At 37.2% G+C, this 14,809-nt stretch overlaps 1 long non-coding RNA gene across 1 annotated transcript; it reads right to left on the bottom strand.

The window, feature by feature from the left end:
• Positions 1 to 1,675: 1,675 nt before the first annotated feature.
• LOC141725429 (uncharacterized) lies at positions 1,676 to 12,533 on the bottom strand. The gene is made up of 4 exons (XR_012577279.1): positions 12,462 to 12,533; positions 4,367 to 5,033; positions 3,680 to 3,851; positions 1,676 to 1,830 (listed from the first exon to the last, which is right to left on the bottom strand). It is a non-coding gene; the product is annotated as an uncharacterized LOC141725429 (long non-coding RNA).
• Between the last annotated feature and the right edge of the window lie 2,276 nt (positions 12,534 to 14,809).

Genomic DNA, 14,809 nt, shown 5'->3' with positions numbered 1-14,809 from the left:
CATATTTTTCCTCCTGTATCAACAATGAATGAAGACAACTTAAAACAGTTTTAATAACATTTCAAAATAATATACTTTTGTTTGTAGCTAGTTATTTAATACATACAGACCCATATTTAGTACATCTGCATTAGTAGAGGCACTGCTTCATTTATTTATTTAAGGAAGAAAAGCACTCTAAAAATATCTCTTTTAAAAATCAAATTAAAATTATTCAAGATAATGAAATGTTATGCCAGCCTGAAAGAATTGATCTCAAATCATTGTAGCTGTGCGACTGAAATAGTATGGAACTAGTTATGTTAGGTAACTGAAAACCAAAGCAGATTGCCTGTAGAAAACACCAGCGTTATGTGAAGAAAGTATTTAAAAGGAGAAATCAAAAGATACATCCTCTGAAGATATGTTGAATGACTGCAAAGTGTGGTGCTTTTAACAATGAAAATATCAATGCATGTTTAGTGTACAAACAAACAATTAAAATTGCATTCAGGATGCATGATAGAGTAGAATAAGGAATAGAGGAATGTGTGATACAACATATAAATGACTTACTGGCCAGAACTGTGGTGTCACAGCTGGTTATATCAGCAGCTGCTGAGAGCCATGATGCCAAGCTATCACACTGCCCTTACAGCCAAGCAAGCAGAGTGTCTCCAGGGTGGGATCCAGCTTCTGCCTAGGCATGGGAGTGTCTGACCTGGGGGAGGCATGCAGGGGACAAACCATGGGCCAATGAAGGACTGGAATGGCAAGGGTTAATGACTCAAGCAATCAGCCACTTGCAGAAGCAGCAGGTGCTTTGCTGAGAAAAGGTTTGCGCACACACACACACATAAACACCCATCCAAATCAAGGCAAGGAGGGCAGTTTTTGAGTGTGTGGTGGCAAAACATCTGATCTGCTCCAGAACAGGCCAGATGAAGACCTCCACCATTGAGGGTGGCTTCATCAAACATTTAATTAGCAAAAGACCGAGTTGTGAGCCAGGTAAGGCTGATAAGCAAGTTCTGGAGGTGGGATAATGGTTTTAATGATGCTAATGTCCTTTATACAACTGGCTCAGGTGTAAAACCTCCCCCTTACACCTCTCTGGCAAAGATGTCCAGGCCTTCATTCATATTCACACATAGGCCTGAAGGTATTCATCCCTTCAGGAGTGACATAACTCATTCAACCATGCTGGCTGGTGTGAGAAGCATCTGTCAAGTCTTAAAAGGTGTCATAAACCATCAAAGACCCCTGAAGTACCCCCAGACTCATTTCTGGGGCGATCCACCAGAGGACTGTCCATGATCCCGGGCTACATCAAATATTGTAAACCCCCTCTGCCCCAAGGGAGACACCTGGCTGCTCCCACATGAACACATTGAACATTATATTGTATGAGCTTCCCCACCCTCGTGGATCAGGAACGAGACCAGCATTTTGAACATTGGATATAGAAACTGTAACAACCAATTCTCATTGCTGAATCCATGGGTGGTGATGTCTTTCCCCTCTGCTATCTATTCTTAACCTTTATTTCTCTTTCTATTTTTTCCTTATATGTTTTCTTAAGTGATCTCTTTATACTTTTATATTTTTTCATTTCTATATTCCGATAATCCCAAAATGGCTACACATCTTCTTTCCTGTGCAACCAAATTGTTCTAAAATAGAGCTGCCATAGATATATATGAACACCAGTCATTCAGTGTCATTTTACACTAATCTGCTCCAAGGGATCTGGTCACAAGAACCTCACTTACCCTGCCTTGGGTTGGGTTATAACAGTCAGGCTTGAGTAGCTCATCGCTCAGCAGCTGCAGATTTGGGTTTCGGTGTGGCCTTGCAGTAGGGGAGTGAGGAGCAGAGTGAACAGCAATAGAAGACAGCAAATTAATCAATGCAACTGATTTTGTTGACTATAAGCAGATTTCTCTGTCCCTTCTTTTGATCTCTGTTGTAAATATGAGTCAATGGGATGGTATCATTCCCTCCTTTAACTCCACTTTTGCACATTCAGAGATCTTATCATGTGTGTTAAGTAGGTTCTGTTTAATGGTTATGGAAACCTTTTGTACTTAGTCCTGCTTGGCAATTGTTTTAGATGTGACTCCAAAGCTGCAGATCACATCCTGCTTGTCACACATTCTTGTGTTTTGCAGGTCCTAGCTGAACTGCCTGAAACTGGGTAAGGGTCACCTCCTAGATGACCACCAGAGACCCAAAGAGGAGCACACAGGTGCAATAACAAGTGTTGAATAAGGTTACACAAACTAGATGACTAGGTAGGTGGTAACTCAGTATTAGGTGGGTTTATGTAAATTTTAGTGTAGAAATTATTTTGCTTTTTACTCTCTGGTGTGATTGATTTGTGGAAAACTTCCACTTTGCACCCTGCACAGAATAAACAATGTCTCCTTTTTAAACCTCTTTTCCACGTTTAAAGAGTTCTTAAATTTTGGTAACAATTTGATTAAGGATCAAATTGAAAGGAGAATTTAATTTGCAAGTCCTTAACATTAAAATATTCTTACATATTTAAATCAGGAGATGATACAAAATTCCTTGTTGATTTTCCCCAGCTCTTCTATAGTAATAATAATTTATTATTATAGATAAAGTCAACTTCAGAAATTTTTTACATTACTGGAAATAATGATGTATCTGCTAGCCATGTTAGTATTGTGCTGTATAGAGCTATAGTATAGCTCTGTACCAGGACAAGCATATGCCTGATCTGTATCTATAACTGTAAAACTAGACTCTCATTTGTCAGTTAATATGAAACCAAACCACCGTCATACATCAGTAACATATTTATTACACTTATGGTAAGAAAAATGATGTTAGAATGTAAAAGCTTTATCATTCTATTATTGATTTAAATTAGCCTGAACCAGTGCTTTAGAGTCCATTATTCTTCCACTGCTTAGTCTCAGACTATTCTACATCATCAGTACATCAGCTGATAGTGTTCAATGGCAGCAAAAAAACCCAAAAATCCAGTTTTCAGTGGCTGTGACTGATCTAACTTCTCCCTTGCTAACTGAGATCCATTAAAAGAACAGCTTGCAAAATTGCAGCATCTGCATCTACACAACCAGTCTTCTGACTTGTGAAATAAACCCGCAATTTTAAATTCACCTACCTGTAACTCCCCTCAGCCACAACTTTACATTAAATTTAGAATTTATGTAAGTTTGGTTTTTTTCAACTTAAAATACAAAAAGTGCTCATATTGCCACAGAAAGTACATTATTAACTCTCCCTTAATTTTCCCAAGTTAAGTACCTTTCTGAGTGAGGTCCTCACATGACTAAAAAATATATTATTGCTTTTGAGGAGTTAATCCAATTTCTTTCAGCCTAATCTAGAATAGGATTTTCAGCTTTTCCATAAAGTATAACACCACTTCAATGCATCTCAGGCGAAGCAAGTGAATTTGCCAGCTCTATTTTAAACACACCATCTGTGACATTTCTGTTGTAAATGTTGGCAGTATACTGACACCGCATTACTGAAATGAATAGGACCTGATATATTAAAAAATCCCAGGTTTCTGTTCCAGCTAATATTTAGATATATGAATAAATACATATGTAAATTGGCCCTTATTCAGAATTTTTTTCTTTGGAAAATATCAATGCTACTATTAATAGCAATGGTATAGACTGTACTAGTATTCTAATACCTGTTTAAGCTCTTCTGGTCTTGTCAGCAATTAAAGGAAGAGATCTTGCGGAATAATGATTCTTGGCAAGGTAGAGTAAACCATCTATGTTGCTTTCCTGACTCAGGCTGTCAGCAGCAAAAATTTAACATGGTCAGGTTTTTGTGACAATAAACTGATGGTGCTTGGACTCCTGAAAAGTTGAAAGAAAAGCAAATTTTTAGAGATGAAGGAGCCTGCCTTAAAATGTGTGTATGAATGTGGCATGGGCAAGTAACCTAACCTCTTAAATATTAAATTTTTTGTCATCTGATGCCTTATATTATAAAATATTTGTAATTCTGATAGCTAATAAAATTATAGAGCTTGCTAATAAAATTGAATTGTTATACAGCTCTTCATGTCACTTTACTAATATCACTAAATGCCAAACCATCACTTCATTGACAATTTGGAGAGAAATTTTCAAATTTTGCAGATTCTCACAACAATGTTTTTCATATTAATTCACCTTACAAGCTCACTTTTTTCTGAATTATGGTATTTTTTTCCTTCTGAGTAAAGGCAATGTGAGAAGGGACATTTCCAGAATTCCTGAATGTCAGGCTTTTTAAGAGAACAAATATAGTGCTAGGTACTTTTCTTTGGAGGTGCAGGGGTGTGTGGGGGCACTTAGTGGTATAACCAAATAGTAAAATATACGATTACCAGAAGCTCTGTGACAGGAATATCCTGTCCATTCTTGAAAAACTTCTTCTCCTGTTTGTAGATGGCTCTTACATTTCTGTGCTCCTTTAAAGCAGAAGAGGGCCCTGGGACAAAGTTTGTGTGTGCAACAACAGAGGTGGAGAAACATTTTAATAATCCACAGCAAAAAAATTAATTTCAGACATAGAATTATAGAATCATTTAGGCTAGAGAAGATCTCCAAGATCATTTAGTCCAACTGTTAACCATTAAACAAGTTCAACACCAATTGATGTCCGTAAGCGCTACCTCTGCATGTCTTTCGAATACCTCTAGCCATGGTGACTTATCTACTTCCCTGGGCAGCCTGTTCCAATGCTCTGGAAGCCTTTTGGTGAAGAATGTTTTCCTCATATCCATCCTAAAGCTCTTCTCGTACAACTTGAGGATGTTTCCTCTGGTCCTATTGCTTGTTATTAGGAAGTAGAGACCAGTCTCCCCATCTCCAGGACCTCCATTCAGGTAGCTGTAGGGATTGATACAGTCTTCATTCAGCCTCCTCTTCTCCAGAATGAGCACCAGCGGTTCCCTCAGTCACTCCTCCCATCCTGTTCTTGGTCTTTTCCTCCCAAATGCAGCTCTGTCCATCCTTCTGCTGGTGCTTGCACTCATAGGCATGTGAATTCACCTGAAAATCAAAAGGAGCAGGGTGAAAGATATAGCCTGGGGCTACTGCAGGAGAGTTTTCAGATCCATTTGTGCTGGCAACCTTTGAGTCATTGTCTTTCACCTATTTCCCAGACCATGGAGAGAGCACTTTTTTCTCACCCACTGGCATGCTCATAGGGATTCTCAGTCAAGCATTATTTATAGCTTTTTCTGTGCATTCCTATCTTCTAATGTAAATATGGAATAGAATTTCTATTGTTCTATTTTTCTAATAGGATAAGTAAAACATATATCCTAGGATTCTGTCAGTTCTTATCAGGTCCTCAATAATTTCCTATCATCTTTAGCTCCCCACTGGCACACTGGCTGGTAGCCCTGCTAAGTGTGTTTGCTTCATACTGTGTCAGTAAAGTGCTGTAATCATTGCTTTATATTTTCAATGAGAACACAATTTACCTCCTTATACTTTTATTGGAGTTTGTTTCAGCTCCATACGTAGATGTAATACTAACAAAACAAAACAGAAAAACAACAATAAAGGAAAAAACATCTTGATGTTAGGTCTGCCCCAACTCTGACTTTTAACTGATTAAATTTATTGACTTTTAAAAGGTGTCTGTGCTAGGCCACTCTATTCTTCATGAACAGTAGATTTTAACAGGCTTCTTTTTATATTAATCTAAAAATACAGGAAAAATACAAAATAATTTCCTAAAAAATAATGCCTACCGGAAGTATCACAATTTGCTGATCAATCCCTGCAGTTGTCTCTGCACTTATTTTTTCTTCTGCGTTAATTGTAACCAACCATCAATTGTAACCAACTTGAGAAGTGTAGAAGTCACAGTATGTTTGGGAACAGTGTATGTGTGACTATATATTTGCAATAAATATAATTTATCCAACAACTTTTTGGTGTTTAATGTAAGGGACAAGATTTTGGTAATGGTGGCAGCTGCAGGGATGGCCTTTGTGAGCAGAAGCCAGGGACTTCTCTGTGCTGGACAGTCATTTCCAGATGGCTCCAAAATGGACTCACTGCAGGACACAGCTGAGCTTGGCAGAGCAGTCTGTGGTGTCTGCGAGAATTTATGTAAGACATAATAAAAAACACTGCACAGCAGGGAAGAGGACAGAGTGGAACAAACAATCCTGCTAACACTGAGGTTAGAGAAGCAGGGGGGGGAGATGTTCCAGGTGCCCAAGGAGAGATCACAGTGGAGCAGATATCCACACTACAGACCATGGAGAATCCCACCCTGGAGCAGGTACATAAGTCCTAAAGGAAGCTGCAGCCTGGCAGTTCCCTCATGGGAGTAGAAAAGGACTGCAGCCCATGAAGAGGGTCCATGATGCAGCAGAGGAAAAAGTCTGAGGACAAAGTAGCTGAAAGGAACTATTCCAGACTGGCTATAGCCCCCACTCCCTCTGTATTGCCTGTGGGGGAGGGAGACTGTATTGTTGTGCCTTCATTTCTCAGCATCTAACTCTCTTTTTAACTGGTAATAAACAAAATTTTCCCCTGTCAAACCTGTTTTGACAATGATAAGCATGAGTTTTCCACCCACCTTCCAGGGAACTCCAACTAAGAAGTGGGTTAGAGTACCTGAGCAATAAACCAAGGTCAATCTACTGCAGTTAAAAAATATATTAAACAGATAAATCCCAAAAAGCCTATAGAGAACTTAAAATCCAAATGTCAACACTCGGATTTGAAACAACATCTTAAAATGTTACTCAGCTTTAAAGTCATGGAATTGCAAAACATTTTTCTGCTTTATTATTCTTAAAGAGTTTCTAGAGAAACTCACAGATAATGTGATGCTGTTGGATCCAGTCTTTTGAATAAAAGAATCCTTTCATCATCAACAGTAGTAACACCACTGATTCTTTATTTTCTAGTGCTTCCTTGGTGAATCCTCAAGTACTGCCAGCAGTTGGGGCTTGGATATGGCAGGTGGGAGGGAATCGCAGGATGTGCTTACCCAGCTGAGCAGCCTCCTGTGAACTGTAGTGTGGGCACCTGCTGTGGTCTTAGAGTAAACTGAAACAACCATCCACCCCTTTAGATCCCTTTCAGTTAGTCCATTTTTCTGGTACATTTTAGAGATGGGCCCAGGGCAGAGGTGCTCTCAAATCTAGGCTGTTCTTGCCTGAAATAAAAGATCTGTGAACTCTGCCTAAAACCCCCCTAAGAAGTAGTCCATTGAAATAATCAGAGTAAGGGGATGCTGGGTAGATAATTTAAAAAAAGCCTAATAGAAGAATGGCAGAGCTGCCTTTTCTTTATCAACAGCAACCACTCTTCAGTCCTTGGTCTTTGTTTGATGCAGATGCTGATTTCCAGGATGTCTCACATGACAAGACACTACTCCCAAAGGAGCAAGCACCTTGAATACCCAGACAATAGCATCACAGCTAAAGGTGAACAGATGCAAGCCAAAGAGACAGCTGTAACACACGTCCTGGAAAAAAAAAAAAAAACATCCCTGCTGCAATCACTCTACACATGCCTTTAGGTGCAAATTATATTTATGGGAAATTTTAGCTCTTTAGAAATTTTTATAATAAGAATTATATGTACTGTATTTTTGAACAAATAAAATCCTCTTTGTAAGGAAAATAGTATTTCTGTAAATTGATGCTATTTCCTTGTTAAATCCTGTGGATTTTTCCATAAAGTTATCTGGTGTAAAAGCAGAAGTTCTATACTATGGTAATAAATGGAAAAAGAACCCTATCTTCAGCTACTAGCCATATATTTTACATATATATTTCATGTGCTTCTCTGATGTTGCAACAGCACTAGCAGGTCTGGTAGTCCCAGTAGTTTTTATCTCTTACAGAAAAAGTAAACTTTAAGTTCTGCAGTGAAAATCAGTACCTGCATAGAATATCAGCAGCATTGTGATGGCTCACTACACTATTTGAAAAAGCTTCAGTTTTCCCACTTCGTCAAGCTGCTTCCAACAATTGATCTGCATCACTTTCACCTTCTCTGAACTGATTTTTTTTCAATCTATATTCTGTCAAGTGTTGCAGTGATGGGAAAAATTGCTGAATGCATCTTGTATTTGTTCTAGAAGATGGATCATTATGAAATATTGTGAAATGGAAAGGGGAAACAAGAGGTCTACACTGTCTGTGGGAAAAAACACAGCTTTTTATCTACATCAGTCACTGAGGAAATTATTATGGAACTAAGAAAAATAAAAAGTAGCTTTTGTTTTGAAAGATTTCAAACATAATTTAGAGGGGATGGAATACTACACAGCAATACAGAATCCAGACATTCTGCCTATTGCCACTGTCTAACAGAGATGCCAAACAAAAATTTTAAAAAATCTTTTTTGAATTATTTTGTCTCCTTTAAAACTGAATTGCTAAGAAGCTTGTGAAAGAAACTTGACTTTTGTCCCTGTTAATGGAGGTATACATCATGTCTATTTGTTTTTGTTCAAATTCAGCACTTCTGCCTTCATATTCTCTTATTTAAGGTGAAAAATAGAGATGAGTTTAAAAACTGTATTCTTTCCCCAGAAGACTTTATTTCCTGAGATTTTTTCCTCATTTGACAAAATACAATTTTGTTTTCTCTGATTAAGTGTTTTATTATTTTTCTGACTGTTAAAAGTTGTTTTGTTTACTGTGCCTTCATGGTACAAATGTAAGCATTCACACGACCACCTCTGCTGTGGTCTACAAGTCCCATTAAGTGAAGGGAAGTGGATTCAGTTACCTCAAAGGGCAACTTCAGTCCTAAGGTTTTTAAATTTTTTCCTTCCAGTTCTGAAAAACAAAACCAGAAAAAAACCCTGAGCTAATGTAGCTGACCATACATTTTTGTTGAAAGTGGCAGCTGACACACTCAGGTCAAGGAAGGAATTGGAAATGTCAACTGACTGGTTTGGGAAGCCAACAGAGAAGGGATGGGATTGGGAATGTCCCCGCACGGTGACAATGACAGAGCTGCGACTGAGCAGCAGTTACACTGCAGGGCATTCAGATTGCAGGAAGAAAGTCAGAATCAGTGACAAGTTGAAAGGGTGTCACATTATCAGTCTGTCTTCTGTCTGTGTTACAGTATTGATCCGTGCCTGCAATCCCTCACACATCCAGGGTACTTGCAAACAGTTGAGTTAGTTGCTCTTGTCATGGATGCAGAGATTCCCTGCACGGCAAGATAGTCATGTTATGCTAAAAAATACAGCTGAAAAATAACCTCTGAGTAGGAATAATTTATTGTTTCATCAGCATTCAGTACCACAGCAGCAGTTCAGGGCAGATGAAAACCAAACAGAGGAACAAAGATGTTCAGAAGAGTAGATAAAAGAGAGCAATGAAAGGAAAAACATTGCACTCAATGTGCCCAGGGAAAGCTAGCGGACAGAGGCAGAGCCTGAGGCTCTGTACTCATGGGACATTCCTTCCAGCACCATACGTGTCACAGATGAGAAGATAATGTAGAGATCAATTTTTTTATTGATAGTGGATAAACACAGGGATCTTATTTCTGTCTCTGATATCTGGAGTACTATAACCATGCTATAACCTGTGCAACAGAGTTTTCTTGAATGTTTATATTTCTTCTCTGTTTAAGGTATTTTTGGAAATGTGAACTTATAAGTAGAACTCACTTACTTTATTTGGACATAAGCATGTAAATGAAAAAAGAAACTACAGTACAGTAAAATTTGTGTTTAAGTGTGATGACTGTCACTCAAAAAACTGACTAGTGAAAGGACCTCCCTCAGCCCTCATCCTTTTGGCAGAAGCACACAAAGGAAAGAAAAACGGTCTATAAAGGAATGTTGATTTCTGGAAAAGATTTGTGTGCCATATTTTATGGGAAGGGAAAGATCTCTTTTACACGCATTTTAGAACATATTCTAATTGAATTGCATAATTAAACTATTTGGGTTTCTATACAGAAGGAAGATGAGAAAAACCACTTGCCCTTCACAGTGAAAAAAACTTTCTATATTAGACTTTATAATGTGCCTGACTGTTGTTTTTCTGTGTCTGAACTGACTTATGTCAACACAGCAGTTTGATATACATGATCTCCAATATATGTCTTACCCTATTGTATTTAATAGGCAGTTAGGGTATCTGTGGATATGATAGTAAAATCTGGAGATACCAAGTCTTTCAAGGGATCTCAAGCATCAATGAATGACTAAGGAAAGTACCTCCCTGAGAGAATTTGAATACTGATCTTTTCCCTGGTTTAGCCTTAAGAACAACAAAAAACAGGTGTGTTCCAATCTAAAAGGAGAGGAAATATGTCTGGAAACAATAAAAGGCAGCAGGAAAGCAAGTTCATGGCACAGAAAATGTGCCTTGGACCGCAGGTTTTTGATTGTAATGTCTTGGTGTAGCACAGTCTGAGTAGCATAAGTAACATAATAACCATACATGTTTGTCATTAGCAGCCTGCAAAGAACTGAGCTCAGAGTCTAGGTTCTCCCAAAGAAAATATTCAGTCCAGTTAAAATGGCTCATCTATATATCTATCTATCTGGTTTGAAACACCATCTATGGGACTTCATTATAGTAGTAATAATAATAATAATAATAATAATAATAATAATAATAATAATAATGACACAATTTCATGTATAGATATTTCTCTTTATAAAGCATAAAACGCTAAACAGTGGTCCGTATACTCCCAAAAGATAATGCTAGGAGTTCTGAGGCAGACAATTATAGAATAACTTGTGGACCAGAGGAAAAAAAAAGTTTTCATCCATATATGAAAATGGGTGGATTTTGTCCTTCTGACAAAAGCTACCCCTGTTCATTTCAGGAAAATTGAAATAGATGACCTTTAAAGGTCTGTTCCAAATCAAACCACTATGTGATTCTGTGATTTTATAGACTATTCTATATTCTGGATAGTCTATAGCACAAAAGAAATGCCATTTTGCCTATGGATAGAGCATCATACAGGTCACCACATACACATCAGAAATGTTGATAACTACTTCTCTCTTTCTGGTTTAATTTTAATTGCCATTTTATGTTCTACAAGTTAACCAAAACTGAGACTAATAAATTTAACATTTTTAACACCAAGAACTTCCTAAGTAGCTAATCTAGATGGGTGAAAATATTTCAAGTGAAAAAAATAAATTGCCTTTAATGACAGATCTAAGTTCCTACAAGCTTAATTGTTAAGTAAAATTGTCATATGTCATACATTATACAAAATCTAGCAACATTTAGCACCTAGCTAAAATAAGTACAGGTAGGAAGTAGTAGACCTTAATGAGGCAAAAATGTCCTCCAAAATAATGCACAAGTATAATTTTAATTCTACCTAGAGGCCATAATACAATAACAGGAAAGAAAAAGGAGATCTTGAAAGGGAAAGCAACCAGCAGCTCTCAGACTTTGGTTTGCTATTATGTTTATCTCTTGTCAAGAAGACAGAAGAGAGTTCTAAATTACTTTTTCCTTCTCTCTGAAATCTCAGGCATTGATTTTTGTCTCTTGAGTCTTTAAGGTCTTAATGATTTCTGACAGTTTTGACATCAAAACTTTCACAAAACTTAGATCTCTATATTCCTTAGGAGAAAATCTGAAATGTCTGAAAATGTTGGGTAGGTTTTAAGGACAAAATATTGAAATTTTAAGAAATGTAAAATATGTTTCTTTGTTGTAACTTGAGTCTTCATGTACTGATTAATGTTTCAGTCCTCTGACTATATCACAATGTAAATTCACGAATGAGTATGGCATAACTTGAATTTAACTTCACTCACCTGTTTTTATGTGTCTGTGCAGATGTCTAAGTATAAACACTCCAATACAGCTAAATCTGACTTTAAACCCACATAATGGGAAGGTCAGGCTGCATTCACTGAGCCTAAGGGAGTATGGCACAATATGGTTTATACCCATGTGGGTAAATTCTCTTCCCTTTCAACTCAGAGTGCCTTGCAAATATTTTCTTCTTGGCCGGTCCCTTGGATCAGTGTTGCATGAACAGAGGAGGTTTCTGCAACTTGGAATCCGATTTGTCTGTCAGTCAGTGTTACATGAAAAGAGGAGGTTTCTGCAACTTGAAATCTGATTTGTCTGTCAGTGTTCCAGTAAAGTTGAGACCCTTGTGCCCAACCAGCCTGTCAGCATCCAATTGCAGGGACCCTTCACTGAACAGTCCTGGGTCAGAGGGTGGTTTGACTGGCTGAGGCCACCAACAGCATAAAGGAATGTGGATCTTCCCACTTTGAGTGTGTTACCTCCTGCCAGTGACTGCTTGTGCCTGTGAAAGATTCAACACTAACAGTTTACAGAATAACACTCTTTTTTAATACAAAGTTGTGACAGATTAAGGTTTAATAATCGCCAGTGATAGTATGTTACTGCAAAATGTATTCAAAGCAAGATCTCTATTTCCCAATAAAAGTATTCAGCATGCACAGAATATGGTTCTTACCCAAAATGTGTCCCTTTGGAGGAGCAAAGGGGTCCAGTCCCTTGACTAGTCCCAGCAGTTATGATGGAGCAGTTTGCATCAATATAAAATAAGAGAACAGCTTGCCTTTTATATGGTAGGTTTTTGAACATAATAACAGTGTGGGAGTTATTTCTCTGGGACCACGTTAAATTCATGCTTAAATGATAACATCTCCAAATATCACAAGTTTTGCTTCCTAGCTCCAAAGATTGGGATGGCTGAAGAATATGACAGTCTTTCTCTCAGTTTGCTTGACATTTTCTGTCACAATGTTGACACCACATTCTGTGTCCATATGTCTTACAAATGCTTGTTAACATCAGGGAAAACCAGTTTCATTTCCTCAATTTGCAGTCACTGTATTTTTGTGAACTCACTCTTCTACCCATTTCCTGAAGTGTTGGGTTGCAACTTCATCCTGTGGTGGCCATCCAGATCCTGTGACTTATTGCCAATCCAGCCCATTCTCTATTTTAGGGCTTCTCCCCCAGCCTGTGTCATTCTCCCACCTCAACATTCTGCCTGCGCCTCTCCCTTTTTCTCAGCTGTTTGTATCATATTTGCTAGTCCCAGTCTTGTTGTCCAACCAAGTCCAACTTTCCTTCCTTTTCTTGTAATTTCTGTTTCATGCAGTCACAGCTCTCTTTCCCCGAGTCTTAGCTCTGTGCTGCCACTTTGAGCAGATTTCATGACTCAGCTTTTTTTTTTTAACTTCCACACTTTGAATTATTGCCCTTTGCTTTTCTCCATTAAACTATAAGTGGTCACGAAGAACACAGGAAGGATAAAGTTCCAGAGCCATACTTTGCCTCCAAAGAACATGATGAAGAACTTTCAGCAAAGCTCTTCTGTGTTTTTTTTTTAGTGGCCTCCTGTCTGGTTGTTTGCTTTGGACAAGGCATGGGTTTCTGTTCAGTACTAGAAATGGAAAGAAATTTAAATATGATGCTAAAAAAGAGCTGCTACTAGATGCTGTAGTTAAGTTTTCTTATCAAGAGTACATTGTGTTCAGATATTTCTGAAGTGAGCAAATTAAAAATGGTTTTTGCAGGTTCAAGAGTATTCACCAGAACAGAGCCAAACCATCAAAACAAGGGGTTGCATAATGATTATAATCTAATTTATCCCATTAATGTTTTTCTTCCTTATTTTGCCTCATTATATCAAATAAAAAAAACTTGACTAAAATAAAAATTTAGAAAAATCAATAAAAAATATTAACAGAGATGTTGTAACTATAACTAGTGTTTTTGTCCAGAGAAAACTGATGCAACTCCCACAACCCTCTCCAAAATCTTTCGTTGTACAGTAAGCAATTCTTATCTAATTTCCTTTGAAGTTGTTATGAACTCAGCTGTAAATTATTTTATTTTTTCAAGCTATTTATTCTTTTATTTTTCTCTCCTGAAATTATGAAATTTTATCACTATTTTCTCAATGAATAGAGATATTAATAAGGAAAAAATAAGAAAGATAGAGTGGTTGGGCTTTTTCATCTTAAAGAGTATTTGTTTTATTAAGTTAATCACCCTAATCGTTTCTTGCAGTGCATTTTTCCATTAAATATCAGTATGTTTTCAGATTACAGAAAGACAACTTTATAAAATGGAACAAATATATGAAAAAAAGGATAACCAGAGAGTGACAAAGCAGCAAAATTATCCAACCCAAAATGCTGAGAAGTGTCATCAATTTAGAAGTTATGGCTTGAATTCCTTCTTTCCTAAAGAAATGAAGTTTTGATACAATCTGCAGGAGACAGTTGTCCCTGTTGACTTGAGATGTAGCCTTCACATTTTCTTTAGATGCACTAAGCTTCAGGTAATGATAAGATTAAATATTTATCTATATATCTGTAAATATAAATGCATCATAAGAACATTTTGCTTATTACAGGAATTGCTCTTATTTTGAGTGTGATCCAGGGCATGATGATCCTAAATTGACTCACTGTAATTTTTCTCTTTTGACTATAAATAGAAGATTATTTTTTTCCCTGATTTGAGAATCTGTTGGATTTATATGAAGTACAAATACATAACTGCATATATTACTAGAAAAGCTCCTCTCAAATGTCATTCTTTTTTCATCTTGAATGCCTCTGTATTTTTCCTCTTTGCATAACAGAAACTTATAAAATTGAGGAAAAATTAAGAAAAGAAATTCAAGAAAAAAAGAAATTATTTATAATAGTAATAAAAAATCCCAAACCTCCAGTGCTATCTGGGCTTCATAAATATGATAATATGTTAATACTGGCATTAGAAAGCCTATGTAGTGTCAGTTCTTATGTGCCTATCAGTTTAAGTTAAATAATTTTCAAAATG

The sequence above is a fragment of the Zonotrichia albicollis genome, chromosome 1 (genome assembly GCF_047830755.1).
Source record: "Zonotrichia albicollis isolate bZonAlb1 chromosome 1, bZonAlb1.hap1, whole genome shotgun sequence".
NCBI lineage: Eukaryota > Metazoa > Chordata > Aves > Passeriformes > Passerellidae > Zonotrichia > Zonotrichia albicollis.
The sequence above is the reverse complement of the archived record's forward strand: the minus strand, read 5'-3'. Positions and strand labels throughout refer to the sequence as shown.